A 15,389-nucleotide genomic window follows, 5' to 3' on the forward strand; every position below is an offset into this window, starting at 1 on the left:
CTAAGACACAGGTACTACTATTGTCTCCTTTTTTTTCTGCTGGGGAAACTGAGCTACAGGGAAGTTGAGAGCCCTGACTAAGCTTAGCCAGCTAGCAATACACCAGGCCTGGATGGAACCAGGCAAACTTACTGGAAGCCAGCTTCTGTCCCAGCCTGGACTCAAGAGAGAAATCAGCTCACTTGGAGAGCAAAACGGAGCCTCTCTCTGGGACAGAGCAGTGCCCTTCCCTGGAGATCTGCCCCAGTCTGCAGAGAGCCAGGGAGAGGCCTCAGTGCCTGAACCCCTCAGCTGAGGGTAGTAGGCATCCAGGTCAGCGAATCCTCTCCATGGCACAGCCTGATGCTTCTAGGGCTGAGAGTCATGACCTTGCACTTTCTGTATTTTGCGGATGAACCAGAGGCGCTTACTGTGTCATGTGTCCCTGAAAGAAAGGTAGGAGACAACCATTCCTTTTTGAGGTCCCATTAAAAGAGCACTTGCATTTGTATGTAAAGTGATGGTGGGGGTAAAAAGAGGGAAAAAGAAAAGAAAGCACCTACGATATGGGGCATCACTTGGGCATATTTATTCTGGGAGATGGACCCAGCTTAGGGCATGGCAAACAATGTAATTTGCAGCACCAAAACAAGCAGTTACATTTCAATTACTCCAACACACTCCCTCTTGTGATGGGGAGAGACACTGATGTAAATACAAGAACATCCCCTTTACTCAAAAGCCCCATTTCTTCGTGGAACCCCAGAAGAATGTTTTCAGGGTGGAACAGAGCTGTCCATTTATGTCACCAGAAGGACCTGTCTGCGGGTGGAAGGACAGACAGCAAGGAGGACATCTCCCCACTTTGTCTTTTTAATCTACTTCACAAACTTATATAGTAGCAATAATAGAGAGCCATTAATTATCCTACCACATGGGGATGTGTAGTGTTTGACCCAACCATTTGTCTTTATTTTTTAAGTTTTTCCTTCCTCAGGGTTCTCATGAGGGTGGTTTCTTAGCTAAGCAAGTCCATATTCAGGGAATTTAAGAAAATACTCTCCTTAGAACCCCCCTTTTATTCTCTATAATGATATAGTCTCTATAAATATATACTTATATTGCTGTTTGCTTGCTTTAAATACATATGTATTGCTTTAAATAAATATATAAATGTATACGTTATATATTATTAAGTAAATAATATATAATAAAAGCAAGCAAGCAAATCACAAATGAAATCTATGGGGTTGTCCTGGTCATAAGCACGTAGACCTACTCCCAGCAAATGGAAGCAAGTAGACGCTGTGAGGATAATTCTATCTGTATCCTATACTTCTAATATTAGATCTGTGGCATCAGTTGTTACCTTTTATCTGAAGAACCCCTCAGCTGTGTGATCCAGACATGTTCCTACTTTATTTATTTATTTATTTATTTATTTAGAGTGCAAGCAGTGGGGGAGGGGCAGAGGGAGAGGAAGAATCATAAACAGGCTCCACACCCAGCATGGAGCCAGGTGCAGGGCTCGACCTCACGATCCTGAGATCATGACCTGAGCCAAAACCAAGAGTCGGCCATTCAACTGACTGAGCCACCCAGGTGCCCCTATTTATGTCATTTAACTTACCTCTTGCAACAAACACAGGACATCATTAGTTATATTATCCCCATATTATAGATGTGGGTCCTGAGGCATAGAGAGGTTAAGTAATATGCCCAAGGTCATACATAACTAGTCAGTGACAAAGGCAAGGTTAGAACCAAGACTGTTTCACCATGGAGTTTTTGCTAATGAAGTTGATATCACAAAGTTGTCCATTTTGGCTATATGCGAAAGCATGTCTAGACTTCAGGATCTCTTCTTTTGGGGGCATGGGTGGATCGAAGGGTGGGGAGTGTGAAGATGACAGCATTCCTCCTTCCCCCAGTTGTCTCAATATTCCATTTCACGACTGTCTGCAAAATTATTGCTTCCTTAGGAGATCCAGATGTTTTTCCCTGTCTTAGGTGCAATGACCCCTGTGTAGGTCTCTACACTCAGAAGGTTGGCTGTTTGTTTGTTTGGTTGTTTTTTGTTTTACTGATCGCTTGGGATCATTTTCTCATCAATGAGAGGTGTCTTTGCCTGTTTTTTTACAAGTGGGGTGTGACTGCAGATGCAAACCATGGTAGGAAACTGTCCTTGAGGAGTAGGACCTATCTGGATGCTGAGATGCTAACGAGCCAAAGCCTTGTCCCTAGGGCAACCAGTGCAGGGTCCCTCTACCTCTACCCTCTACCGAGCCCACTGACTGAAACCATAAGTGCCAGCCTTGGTTCACAGAGGTAGCACAGCCCCAGATTTTTCTGCGTATCTTCTTCAGCAGATCCGTGGGGCACTGGGAGCCGGCTGACAGTACACATTCAGCCAAACAGAAGGGAGAGTCCAGAGCAAAGCTACCTGGTGATTCAGATGGAAATTTGGTAACCTGGTGCAAGCTATAAGTTACATCTCCATGAGACTAAGGCATCTCTAGAAGGCTGAGCATCTAATTAATATTTTGGGGGCCACTGTACAATCAGTGTACCTAGTTAGTCATTATTATGATGGTTCAAAATAGCAGAGTGACAGACAGTATTCAAATCTTCAGTTTGCAGGAAGGAATTATCTGAGTGTGTGTTACTCATCTGGAGGGAGGTGGTTAGCTTAGGTCAGCCAGTCCTCGGGGAACGCAGCTAGGCAAGATTGGCTGTGTCTACTTGGTTATACCCCAGGCCTATATACTGCATTTAGAGCTCCCTGGCTTGGCAAGTGGGTCCTGGGAGGAAGTAGAAGTGTGGGTGGGACCATGGGTGTAACATGGAGAACACAGAACCTAGTAGAAGGGGGAAGAATGGTTATCTTCCTGCTCTTTGGGGAATCTTTCTCACATATGTGTTTATTTAACACCCACCTACCGAATAGGTAAGATGTTCCTAGCCTAGTGCAAGGCACTTGTAGACACAAAGATTAATAAGTCATGGGCCCTGGCCTCAAGGCATTCTCAAGTTTGTGGGGGACCGGCAAGAAAATGTGACCTAATCCACTCAGACAACTGATACAAAGAGCTTTGGAAGCTTGAAAGAGAGAGTGGTCCCGGGTGCCTGGGTGGCTCAGTTGGTTAAGCGACTGCCTTCAGCTCAGGTCATGATCCTGGAGTCCTGGGATCGAGTCCCACATTGGGCTCCCTGCTCGGCAGGGAGTCTGCTTCTCCCTCTGACCCTCTTCCCTCTCGTGCTATCTCTGATTCTCTCTCTCTCAAATAAATTAATAAAATCTTTAAAAAAAAAAAAAAAGAGAGAGTGGTCCCTCCTGCCACGGAAAACTGCCTGAGAAAGACTTCATCTTGGAGGTGATCTGACCTGAGACTCAGCAGATGCGGCAGGTGAGGCAGGGCAGAGGTGGGGACAAAAGAGAGAAATAGGAACGCCATGGAAGGAAGCGCAGGGGGCAGGTAGAGAGGGTCAGATCAGGTTCTTCTTTCTCTGAAGGATAGTCAAGGTCATTGCTCCCTGGCTTATTGGGGGTTGTGTAAAGAAGCTGTAGGTTTCTCACACAGTTAAGTGTGTCTTCTGCCTCCTTGTCCTGTTCATAGCAGGGAGGAGTGAATGAAGTTGTTTCCCAGAGGATGGAGTTTGTTTTAGTCCACCCAATGAGCCACATTTAGACTTCCTTCTAGGGTGAATAAATTCAGCTCCTTGTGATCTGAGCATTTACTGAAGGTTTAAGACAGAAAGAAGGACCCATTAAAGTAGACAAGGTTGTGGAAATATCAGAGGAGATTAGAATGTTGAGCGTTGCAGGAAAAACAACAACAACAAAAAAATCCTGCCAGAATGTAATCCTAACTTTGCAAGTATGCCAAAAAGTACTGGTACCATTGACTTCCTCTTGGGTGCCTGCACTTCTATCAGAACAGATGAAACATGCTGTTTCGGTTAGTTTTATGTGTCTCTCTCTCCCTTGGGGCTGGAAGCTCCTGGGAGGCTGGGAGTATAGCTGATTCACTTATGTTCTCAGCCCCTGGCACAGTGCCAGTCACATGATAAGAGCCCAATACCTTCTGAATGAAGGAGTGATGTGAGTTTAAGAATATTGGTTTTTCTTTGGTGTTAATGATAGTTGGAGCATATGAATTTTTTCTTAATTAAAAAAAAATTGTTTAAGTAATCTACACCCAGTGTGGGGCTTGAACTCAGGACCCTGAGATCAAGAGTCACACGCTCTTCCGACTGAGCCAGCTGGGTGCCCCTTTCATTTTGGGTTTTTAATTGTGATTGTACAAAGTAGTAACAATTAAAACTAGTTCTTATAAAACTAGTTTTTGTTTATGGTGGGACTAGCCTGCTGAAGTGAAGGGCAAAAGCACAAGAGATATTAAACTATGTCTTCCGCCTCGACCTTGGATAGTCACCTCCAAGAAACTTAACAGCCACAAGCTTGAAAACCACTGTGCTAGAGGCTTCAAATTCATGTCCAGTTTGTTGCTTTAGTTACTTCTCAGCATGATAGGAAGGCTCGACCATGCTCACTATATTGGTCTTTTTACGGTTCAGAGCAATAGTAAAATCTCATGTGACCAAACTTTATTTCATGTGTATGTTTTATTATGGTTGTTGTCATTTTATGTATAGTTTGTACATTGGCCAAGATACTTTTTCAGTTGGGCTAAAGTGTGGTTAAGAAGACATCTTGTTCTTCCTATGGCTTCCATATAACTATGGGTGACCTATGGAATGGAAATAATCTGGATTCTTAAAAGTTAGTACCTTATGGCCACTTGCCCAGGGAAAGGGCAAGATCTATGTAGGAAGACAGATTAATCTAAGATGTTTTGATGCCCTTCTTTTGTACCACTGTTCTGTGTTAACATTCTCTAACATAGTCACCAATTAGATCTTGGAAGCAAGCATGAAGAAAAGCATAAAATGAGATCAAAACATGATCAGCTCCCTTTGAATTCTACCTTATGTTTTAGCCAGTCTATTGGCTCCTTGGCTTGGAGAAATTTCAAATTCCCACTGGCTTAGTGGCAAGACATCTTCTCATTCTTCTTTTCCAAATACATTCTCCCTTAAAAAGAAATAAAAGTCCTCCCCACTACCTTATTTCTCTTGTGAATTCTCTTTTTAGAATTCAAATTGCAAAAGAATTCAAGTGAAATCGAACACATTTTTGAGCACTATGTTTACTGTTGTTCATAGCTCCTGGGAGCAGCAGAAATTTTCAGTAAAGATGCTTATAGCTTCTGTTTGCTTTGGGTTGAGGAGGCCAGGTTTGTTAGCCTTGATAATCATCTCAGAGATACTGACCTGTGTCTTGGTACCCAGACAGCTGAGATACTATAAAAATATCATCCAACCACCAGCATATAACTCAAATAAAGACAAAACTTTGAGGGCTGTGGGTCTCCAGGGGCAAATATCAAACTTTCCTATTAGCAATGTTAAAATATGTTCCAGAAAGCCCATGCCAATAAATTCCAATGGGATTGGATGCACAAATGCAAAAGATGGGAAATCCAACTTTCGGTCAATTGCCAGCCAATGGCTCTGTGGAGACCACCAGATGTAGAAACTTCACTTTTGAGACTTTGATAGGAAGCCAATGTAATACCTTCTTCTGAGGTGCCTGGGTGGCTCAGTCATTAAGCGTCTGCTTTGGCTTAGGTCATGATCCCAGGGTCCTGGGATCGAGCCCCACATCAGGCTCCCTGTTTCATGGGAAGCCTGCTTCTCCCTCTCCCACTCCCCCTGCTTGTGTTCCCTCGCTCTCTGTGTCTCTCTCTGTCAAATAAATAAATAAAATCTTTAAAAAAATAATACCTTCTTCCACCTTGGAGAATTATGTTCATGCATACATGCCTACACCTAAGAATTGAATTAATTATTACAACAAATATATTGATCCAATATTCCTAATTCAAGCATTTCTAAGAAATGGTAAGGAAGGAAGGAAGAGCTACTACATCATTATGGAATAATTACAAATAACATTCTTCAGCCCATGATTGTCTTTATTAACTGCAAAAAAAGTGGGAAGAAAATGAAAAACTCATCAATTGTTGAATAGTGACTAAATATCTAGATGTTCGGAAATTTTCATACAACTCATGGAACACATTTCCTACTTTGCAACCAGAGGCTTGGCTTTGTGCATGTAGATCCAATCTGTTTTTCATTCAGGGACAAAACAAAGGGACAACTGATATGAAATTCTGTCTCTTGCTGAGAAAAGCAAAGCTGAGAACAAATAGTTAATATTTACCTGTCAGGAAAGCAAGCATTTCAGAGCCATGAGCTTGGTGTTATTCTGAAATTGAAAAAAAAAATATATCAAAGTAAAGTGAGTTATGGAAAAAAGGTTTTCTTAGATTTACCCCACTTGATGCAGAAGCACTTAAAAAAGGTACAGTGTGATGAACAGTGTGTTATATGCAACTAATGAATCATTGAACACTACATCAAAAACTAATTATGTACTATATGTTGACTAACAACATAGTAAAAAATAATTAAAAATAAAAACAAAACAAAACAAAACAAAAAGGTACAATGTGGGCTATCTAGAGAAGGATTTTGTTTGAAGGGACAATTATCCAAAACCTGAAATTGTAAATGTAGAAATGAAAAAGCTAAAGAGTGTTTTAATTTAAAACTTGGGCTACTACTATATTTCCTTTTGTATGAAGTATGGCTGCCTATGCTGACTTTATTTGTACGAAATCGCCTTTAATAATCTTCCATGGTAGTCAATGAAAAAATTTTTCCTATGTTGCCAATTTAGCAAGCATAAATTACTGAGAACTTTATATGGAATAAATTGTATTCTTAAGCCTTCTCAGATGTGCAGCCAATAGAGATTTTAAAGCAGAAAACGAAATGCAAAACTTCGCTCTAAGGGGAATTGGTTGCATTTGGAACCTTCTCTGGAGTTGCTTTCTCTCTACCCCTGTGAAGGGATTACTGGGGCTGCATTCCAACCTGAGGCTTTCTCAGCCACATGTGGCTCTTCAGAAACCTGCGTGTGGTTTCCTTCTTGGATCTGAATAAAGCGACAAGGAATATTGCAAAGTGAACACAGCGGTGGGCCCAAGGAAAGAAAATGAGGAACTCCACTGGGGTCACAGACAGGACAAAGAGGGAAGGTGTCACGGATCCCAGATGAGCCATTACCTGACTTTCGTGCTTTTGTCAAGAACCCTGCACTACCACCTTTTTTTGTAAAACCATTGTAAGTGCAATTCATGGGCACTCATAAATGCAAGGTAAGTTTAATTGATTTGTGGCTTTCCACATTGCTGACGATGAAGTGGGGCTTTGGCTGTTGAAAGGTGAGGGGAACTTGATTTCATTGCAGAGATGAGATGCCGCATTCTCTAAGCTGACAGATGGATATTCCGCTTCAGAATTCATTATTTGATGTGAAGGACAATAGTGAAAATCTGAATCTGCTAAACAGTTCAACAGGTCAAAATACAGACCATTAAAAGTTAAATGAATTGGAACGTTGAAAATCATCGGCAAATACATTTATGTGGCAGTTTCTAGCTTCCCTGATGATCTTTTTTGATAGTCTTTTCTGTGTCATTTGGAGTATACCCGTACTCTCTTTCAGCTCGCTACTGTGGTGCCTGACCAGAACTTTGGGTCTGTGCTGTACCTCGACACTGGATGGAAAACAACATCTCTCAGCTAAACATACCAAGTGTCTTGATGGGGGAATTGGTGCTTTCTCGGTCTCCCATGGATAGGGTGAGAAAGAGGAGGATGCTTAACCCCTGGACCCATGTCTAATTAGTCTCCCTTCACATCCCAAGCACGTGGCCATATATACGAACAGAAAAGTAAGTTATAAAACAGCACAGGGTAATTGTCATTAGTCAAAACATGGACGAGTACCTAAAGCCAATTTTATCAGTTTCCTCTCCAATCAGCTCCCCTCCATGGTTTTAAAATTATATCCAGGGATTCCCAGAAGTTTCTGTCTTTGAGAGGCAAACCCTGGTTTTCAGACATGACATAGAACTACCTTGGGGACTAGGTAATAAAAAGCAAATTCTGGCTTTTGGTTTGGATGCATGCCCTCTCTTTTTCTTTCTCTTGGATCTCGGGCTCTGGGAAGCCTTACAGAAAGGCCCACGTGGCAAGGACCTGGAGTCTTTGGTAACAGACAGCAAGGAACACCTAGGTGAGTGAATTTGGACCCAGATTCTTCAGCCTCCGTAAGTCTTAAGGTAACCTCTGCTCTAGCCAATAACTAGACCACAACCTCACAAGAGACTGTGAACCAAAAGCACCCCTCTAAGCTCTTCTCAGATTCCTGACCCTCAGAAACTGTGAGAACGTAAGTGTTTGTTGTTTTAACTTGCCATGTTTGGGGTTAATTTGTTACACAGCAATAGATAACTAGTACCTCCCTAAGAAATAAGTTGCACAGTGTCTGGGATTGACTAGAAGGCTAATAAATGTTTGTGGAGAGTATGAATTAAAATGAATAAATGAAAAGTTTAATTTATATCCTTCCACATCTTTCCTTACCTTATAGCATCTTTTAAAATAGCTTCATGAAAGAGTGTTTCTGAGGGAGGATCTCTTTAATTATTAAAAGTTCAGTCATTCTGCAAATATTTATTGCTCCTGGTATTTGAATGACTCTTTAACTATGAAATACTTGTGAGCCCATTTGGACATCTGCCAGGCTTTTATGAGGAAATATTTATTGAAGCTCTCTCTGCAAGTCTCTTTGCTTTTCTATAAGTTAAAACCCAGATTTTGGGTCAGGTAGGTAGACACAACTAACCCGGATGAGTAAAGGGTTAGTGGAAGGACAGAAGTTATCTCTACCCTGACATACTCAAGGTATTCATGGGTGAGAATGAGACCAATCACTAAACTGAGGGATATGAATAATGCAAGGCACTTAACAGTTACTGAGAGCAACTTGCAGAGGGATATGGCTCACTTATATTCTCTGTGGTGTGATATATGACTGCAGCTGGCCTTTGGGTCAGATAATCTGGCTCAGAATCCCACTTCTTTTATTTACAAACTATGAAAACTTGAAGAAGTCACTTCATCCTTTGGAACCTCATTTTCTTCATCTATCAACCAAGCAAACACGGAGTATGCTATAGGATTTCTTAAAAGACAAGGTATGAAAAGGTTTAGCTTACCACCTGGCATGCAGTAGGTACTTCAAAAATTGTTAGCTACTTTTTATGATAAGTTTTTAGATCACTTTTTATGATAAGTTGTTAGACCACTTTCCTGCTCCTGGGCACCTCCCTGTCTTTATCCATTAGCAGTATGGTGGTATTGTCTGAAAATCTAGAGACAAGAAGTATGACTAAAGCATATTTGGGTTTCTCTGCTACCCCAGGAGGAGGCTGGCGAGATGGGATATGTTAACTGTCTATAGGACTGGACTCTGGAGAAGATGCTGAACATTCAAGCTACTGTCCCCTCAGCTGTACATGGCCTTCCCTCCAGTTTTGGTTCTGCCTTTTGACTGGTCTCCTTAGTGCATTTGGAGGCTCCTCTTGCACCATTCAAAGTGACCTTGATGGTGGGTCCTCCGTATATCTAAGTTGCAATTCTGAGGCTTGAGCTCTACGGGTCATTGCAGAAATGGCTCAACTAGAAGATTTCAAAGCTATTTATGAGGGAATCAAGTCAAAAAGTGGTTCTCTTGCTCATCACTTGGTTGCTTCACCTTGACTTGACCATGTTTGTAATTGTATGAGACTCCCTGCATATTCTCTTCCCCTTTTTCTTCATCATGTTAAACTTGCTCACTTTGCTAGTTTCTTCTTCTATTCTCATCCACTCTTGTAATGTCCCTCATCCTCCCCTTCCACTTCCCCGTCTAGCTGCCTACCATGCATGATGAAGTAGGGAAGAATAAAACCAGGAATACGTCTGGAACCACTTTGCTTCCTTCCTTTCCTGCCTTTTACTTACTCATGTTATGTGCTTCTGTTGTAAAGACACGTTGAAATTTGCCAAGCAAATGAGCTTTTATTAGGATGGATCCAGCTATATTTTATATTTTAGGTAGAAGTCTAGGGCTTCTATGAATGTCAATAAAAAGCATATAAGCCTTTGGGTAACATGGACAAAATATCTTTCTTGTTTGGCTTGCTTCCTTGCTTCAAGTATACTGTTATTCTCAACCTTTTTGTATTTTCCTTGAATGGGTCTTCTGAGCTTTTGGCAAGACATGGATACATAAAATTTACCATACATAAACCAGTTTGAATAAACTTCTTCATTTTGAGAGTAAAGATACAGAGCACAGCCAGAAATATGATGCTATTTATTAGATTTATTAAAATGTCCTTACTATGCGAGTTTCTTGGACCACATGTGCAAATAAATATGACTGATACATTAAATGTAATATCTAATTACAGTAAATCTAATGTGTCTATTCTCTACACATTTACATTAACATATGTGTATTTCAGGTTTGATATCCATTTTTCTGATATTTAGTAAGATAACACTCCTTTTAATTTTTTTTGAAGTCCTGGCAGGAGAAATTGGAAGACACAGTCGAGTACATCTTTAGAATGCCCTCTCCTGAGAGCAGAGAACTCCATGGCCTCTCCTTATCCCCATCTCTTCCTATAATTATAATGGAAAATATCTTAATAGATCTTTGGGGTTCATGGCTTCTTTTTGTTCTAACCCATTATTTCAACATAAGAAACATATGCATAGCAATTGTAGCTAGTGAGAGTGGAGAGAAAAAAGATAAAATTTTATTATTCAGGATAAGCTAGTTTATGCTGTTGTAACAAATTAGCACTAAAATATTTGTTGCTTAACAAAACAAAGGTTTATTTCTTGTTCACTCTTCATACCAGTTACAAGAGGGCTCTGTTTCCAAATACCCACCCAAGGGGCCGATGATGGAGGCTCTACCACCTACAATTGAATTAGTGGCATCCTCTGTGGCTATAGCAAGGGAAGAGAGTATTGACATGTCTCCTGCCCAGAAGTGACACGTAACTCTTCTGCTCATATACTGTTGGCAAGAATTAGTCACCTGGCCAAGCATAACTGCAGGGTCTGATAAATATAGTCTTCCCTGTCCCTGGAAGAGAGAGGGAAACACACCAGTAATGCCCATCACATTATATAATTCAAACCCTGAGGTTTGAGGTCCCTGTGTCCTAGGTCATAAAATAAGCTAATGGCAGAGTCAGTACTAAAACTCAGCTTTTTTTTGATACCAAGTATTATTTCTGCTGTTATTTTGATAGTAGTTAACTCTTTTCTATATGGAAGTTGGTGGCACAAAAACGTTGCAGAACTATAGAATATGTCAGAAAAATCATCAAGTACGAGTGAAGAATGATGACTTTACTGTGTTCTTAACTCTTTCTCCTTCTTTTCCTATCCACCCCAGCCAAGGCTTATTTTCTGGTTGTGGCTTGGGGGATTTCTAAGCCATATCCCCTAGTACCATGATGAAGGAAATATTCTCTCTTACTCAGGCAAATGCAAATTTTTGACACTAGAAGTAGTCACAATATCTTCCATGTACCAAGAACCTTCAATTTCACAAATCACTTTTAAATATCTTTTCTTGTTGGCTTCACACATAACATACCAGAGATATGCAGGTTGAATCACTGACTTGGTATTATAGATGCCCAGGGCAATGGCATGATATGCTCAAGGTCACACAGCCAATTAATGGGACGATCCAAAGCTTTGATTTTTAAGATCAATATTAGAGCACAAGCTAGTTTTTTTTTCCCCCTTCCTATTTGCCGGCATTCAGGATTTTCTGGTGTGAAAGAATGATTAGGTGACTTTCTCCAAATTTCAACAGCTTTGCAGTGACAGAATGAGGAGCATAATTTGACTCTTAACCAAAGCGCTTTTATAGATTCTTATGTTGATACAAATACAACACCTGTTAACATCTGGAAGGTGTTACATTGAGGCTAAACTTACATCTCAAGTGCTTGGATGTCTTTTGACACACTGAAAGGAATTCTTTTTGGTTTCCTTAATTGGTACAATGAGGATAATAATTATACCAAAAACATGAGATTAAAAGAGTGCCTGTCATAGTTCATGTGCTGTATGCATGTTTGCTCTTAATGTTACTCAACGCTCTAGAATGATCAAGAACAGGGAGGGAACATGAAACAAAAGGAGTAAATCTCAGCTCCACAGATTCTCTTTTGATCTCTTCTTTCTATTTTTGAGAAGTTATCAGAGTCCTGGCGTACAAAACATGTAATTCATAGAAATGTTGCACGACTGATAAATCCCATTGGGCTAGTGAGATTGCTTTCAGCTGCAAGTAACAGAACCTCACTAGAAACTGGCTTAATCAAAAAGAGAATGTATTAGCTCACATAATGGAAAAGAACATGGGAGAGATAAGTGTGCCAATCAATAATGCCCCTAGGAAATATATATATATATATATACACACACATATATATACATCTATGACTATATATATAGACATCTATCTATCTATCTAATCTATCATCTTTTGGCTTTATATATATATATATATATATATATATATATATATATCTTTTGGCTCGACTTTTCTTTGTATTGGCTTTGTCCTCAAATAGGTTCTCTTCAATTTGCAGCAATGATGACTACCAGCACCTCAAAGATGATATCTTACAAGTTTAGCTTCTTTCTCAGTAGTTGCACCAAACATTCCAGAATTAATACCCAGAGTTTTGATTGGGTCCCGTGCCCAGCCTAAAAAAAAAAAAAAAGGCACCATTACTTTGATTGGTCAGGGGTAGGTCACTGACCAACCTATGGAAACAATAGGCAGAGTCAGCCCCAATGAAATTTTAAGGACTGAGAACAGAGAGAGAGGGTGGTGTCTTAAAGGAAAATCGAGGTGCTATTACCTGAAGAGGGAATGGATGTTGAACAGGGAAGAACTACTGGTATCTATTCTAGTGCTCAACAATATGCTTGAGTATGAGAAAATAAGTTATTGTAGTCAAGAATATTATTTTACGTGAAAAGCAACAAGAGTTACAATGCTAAGGACAAGAGGAAAATCTGATGGATGAAATTGGATCTCAAGTTACCTTCTTCTCTTTTAACAGTATATTTCCCCAGGAATGTAATAGAAGTGGATAACGTCTTTTGCATTTTCATTTCGTATGGCAAAAGATATTGGGGGGAAGATGTATAGGTTACAAAACAAAATTTTGAAACCTTATAAGTGATCAGTCTTCTCCAAGTAAATAAATATGGAAATGCGGGTTTATTCTTTAGATGAGATCATTTTTTTAATTCCCAGAAAATCCCTCTTATTCAAACAGATTTGCCTGTGCTTAATCTGTAAGCAGTGCTGGTCCCAACACAACTGTGTTCAGAAGAGGAACCTTGTCTTTGATGTTCTACTCTTCTGTAGGCGCCAATTACTATTTCCCTAAGCCTGGAGCACATGGCTAGGGGACAGACACTTCCTTCTTCAAATCACATCCATTTATCTATGTGGGCAAAGTCCATCATTCTCATCCATTTATCATATCTGGTTTGGGTGGAACTCATTTCCGACTGTCACACATAAAATACTCCCTAAACACTAACTAAATTCCTACCAGTCCCTCAACAGACTACACTCGTAAATAAACCCTATCAGCTGATATTTGTATAGCACATTCCTGTTTCTTAAGTTCTCGCATGGAAACCATTTCACCTGATCATAATGGGAGCTTTGGAAGGCAGGTGGGGCAGATATGATTATTCTCATACCACAAATGATGAAACTAAGATGGAGTGACCTACTCAAACTAATAATGAGTGCAAATCTTCAGATTCCAGACCTCAAGTTTTCCCCACTACATTTCATTATCTGAGATTGGGTGAGGGCAGTAGTGTAGCCTGTAAGCTTAGAAGAAATCAAATGACCAATGGTTTGAAGACTAGCTCTGCTGATTGTTAGCTGTGTGTGTGGCCTTGGGCAAAGTTCTTCATCGATTATTCATCTGTATCATTATTATTATTCCATACCTCATAGGATTCTTGTGATTATTAAATGGCATAATGCATGGACAGTGCTTAGCAGAGGTTCCATATATAGCCCCAGCTTGAATAAGCTAGTTATTGTTAGAGTTGTCATCATGTATCTCAAAATGTAGTTTCAGCCTCCAGTCACAAAGAGGGAATAAAGAACTGAATCATTCATCTGCAGTGTTCCATGCTTCTGCCTCTATTAACTGCAACTTGCAGATATGGATGGAATGGGAGGATGAATTGCCTGAATCAGTATTATGAGGTTAATACTCTTTGCATATTCTAGCAGCTAAATGTGAACTCTGCAATATGATTGAACAATTAAGTTTAGACTTATGTAAAAACAACAGCCATTTGAGTCTTCTTAGACTAACTAAGCCCCAAAGAAAGAATTCCATGCATTTAACTTTGTTTTGGACTTTTCCAATTCAGTCTGCATTACAGATTTCCCAGTATTTTTTTTTAAGATTTTATTATTTTTAAGTAACTCTACACCCACTGTGGGGCTCGAACTCATAACCTCCAAGATCAAGAGTCGCATGCTCCTCAGACTAAGCCATCCAGGCACCCCTCCCAGTATTAGTTTATTTTTAAGATTTTATTTATTTATTTGACAGAGACACAGCGAGAGAGGGAACACTAGCAGGGGGAGTGGGAGAGGGAGAAGCAGGTTTCCCGGGAGCAGGGAGCCAGATGCGGGGCTCGATCTCAGGACCCTGGGATCGTGACCTGAGCCAAAGGCCGACGCTTAAGGATTGAGCCACCCAGGCACCTCCCAGTATTAGTTTTATTAAAAAAAAAAAAAAAAAAAAGCTTTGTGCAGTAGCAGTATCATAGCCAATGAAGTTTATCCGAGGCGCGATTATTGCTAATTAAAAAAAATAATAATAAACCACGTAGTTCCACACAACCCGGATAGTGGTTCTTCTATCATGTCAGAGCTGAATATAATGGTCAGAACAACCATTTCATTTGAGCAGACCCTCATCAACACATGGTTTGGCAGAGGAAAGGCAAATGAAAACAGAAAGCACAGTTCTATGAAGGGGCAGGCTTCCTGTTGATCTTGGTTGCTTCTTTTAGCCATTTGGGGCTTGGAACAGTATGTCAGAAATGGAGCCCAGTGGTGGGGAACAGTGGTGAATGCACAAGACCAAATCCCTGCCGAGAGAGCTTGCAGTCTAATGGAGGGTACAGAGAGTAAACAGATATATTGAAAAGTGGTGATGGAAGCATGGGGGCTGGGAGCAAGTGTATGAGGAGCACCTAATTCAGATCTGAGGATTGATGACATCTGAGCAGAGGGTGATGGATGAGCATGAGGGAGCCAAATCGGGGTTTGATTGGGGGAGAGCAGGGGCAAT

General features: G+C 40.5%; 1 non-coding gene across 1 annotated transcript; it reads left to right on the forward strand.

The window, feature by feature from the left end:
- The first annotated feature begins 14,836 nt into the window (after positions 1–14,836).
- Positions 14,837–14,971, forward strand: LOC114197976 (U4 spliceosomal RNA). Its single transcript, XR_015768658.1, has one exon. It is a non-coding gene; the product is annotated as a U4 spliceosomal RNA (small nuclear RNA).
- The last annotated feature ends 418 nt before the right edge of the window (positions 14,972–15,389 follow it).

Source organism: Eumetopias jubatus, unplaced genomic scaffold (genome assembly GCF_037043125.1).
Source record: "Eumetopias jubatus isolate StellerSeaLion01/CBP00866 unplaced genomic scaffold, mEumJub1_p1.0 scaffold_7, whole genome shotgun sequence".
Classification (NCBI taxonomy): Eukaryota; Metazoa; Chordata; class Mammalia; order Carnivora; family Otariidae; genus Eumetopias; species Eumetopias jubatus.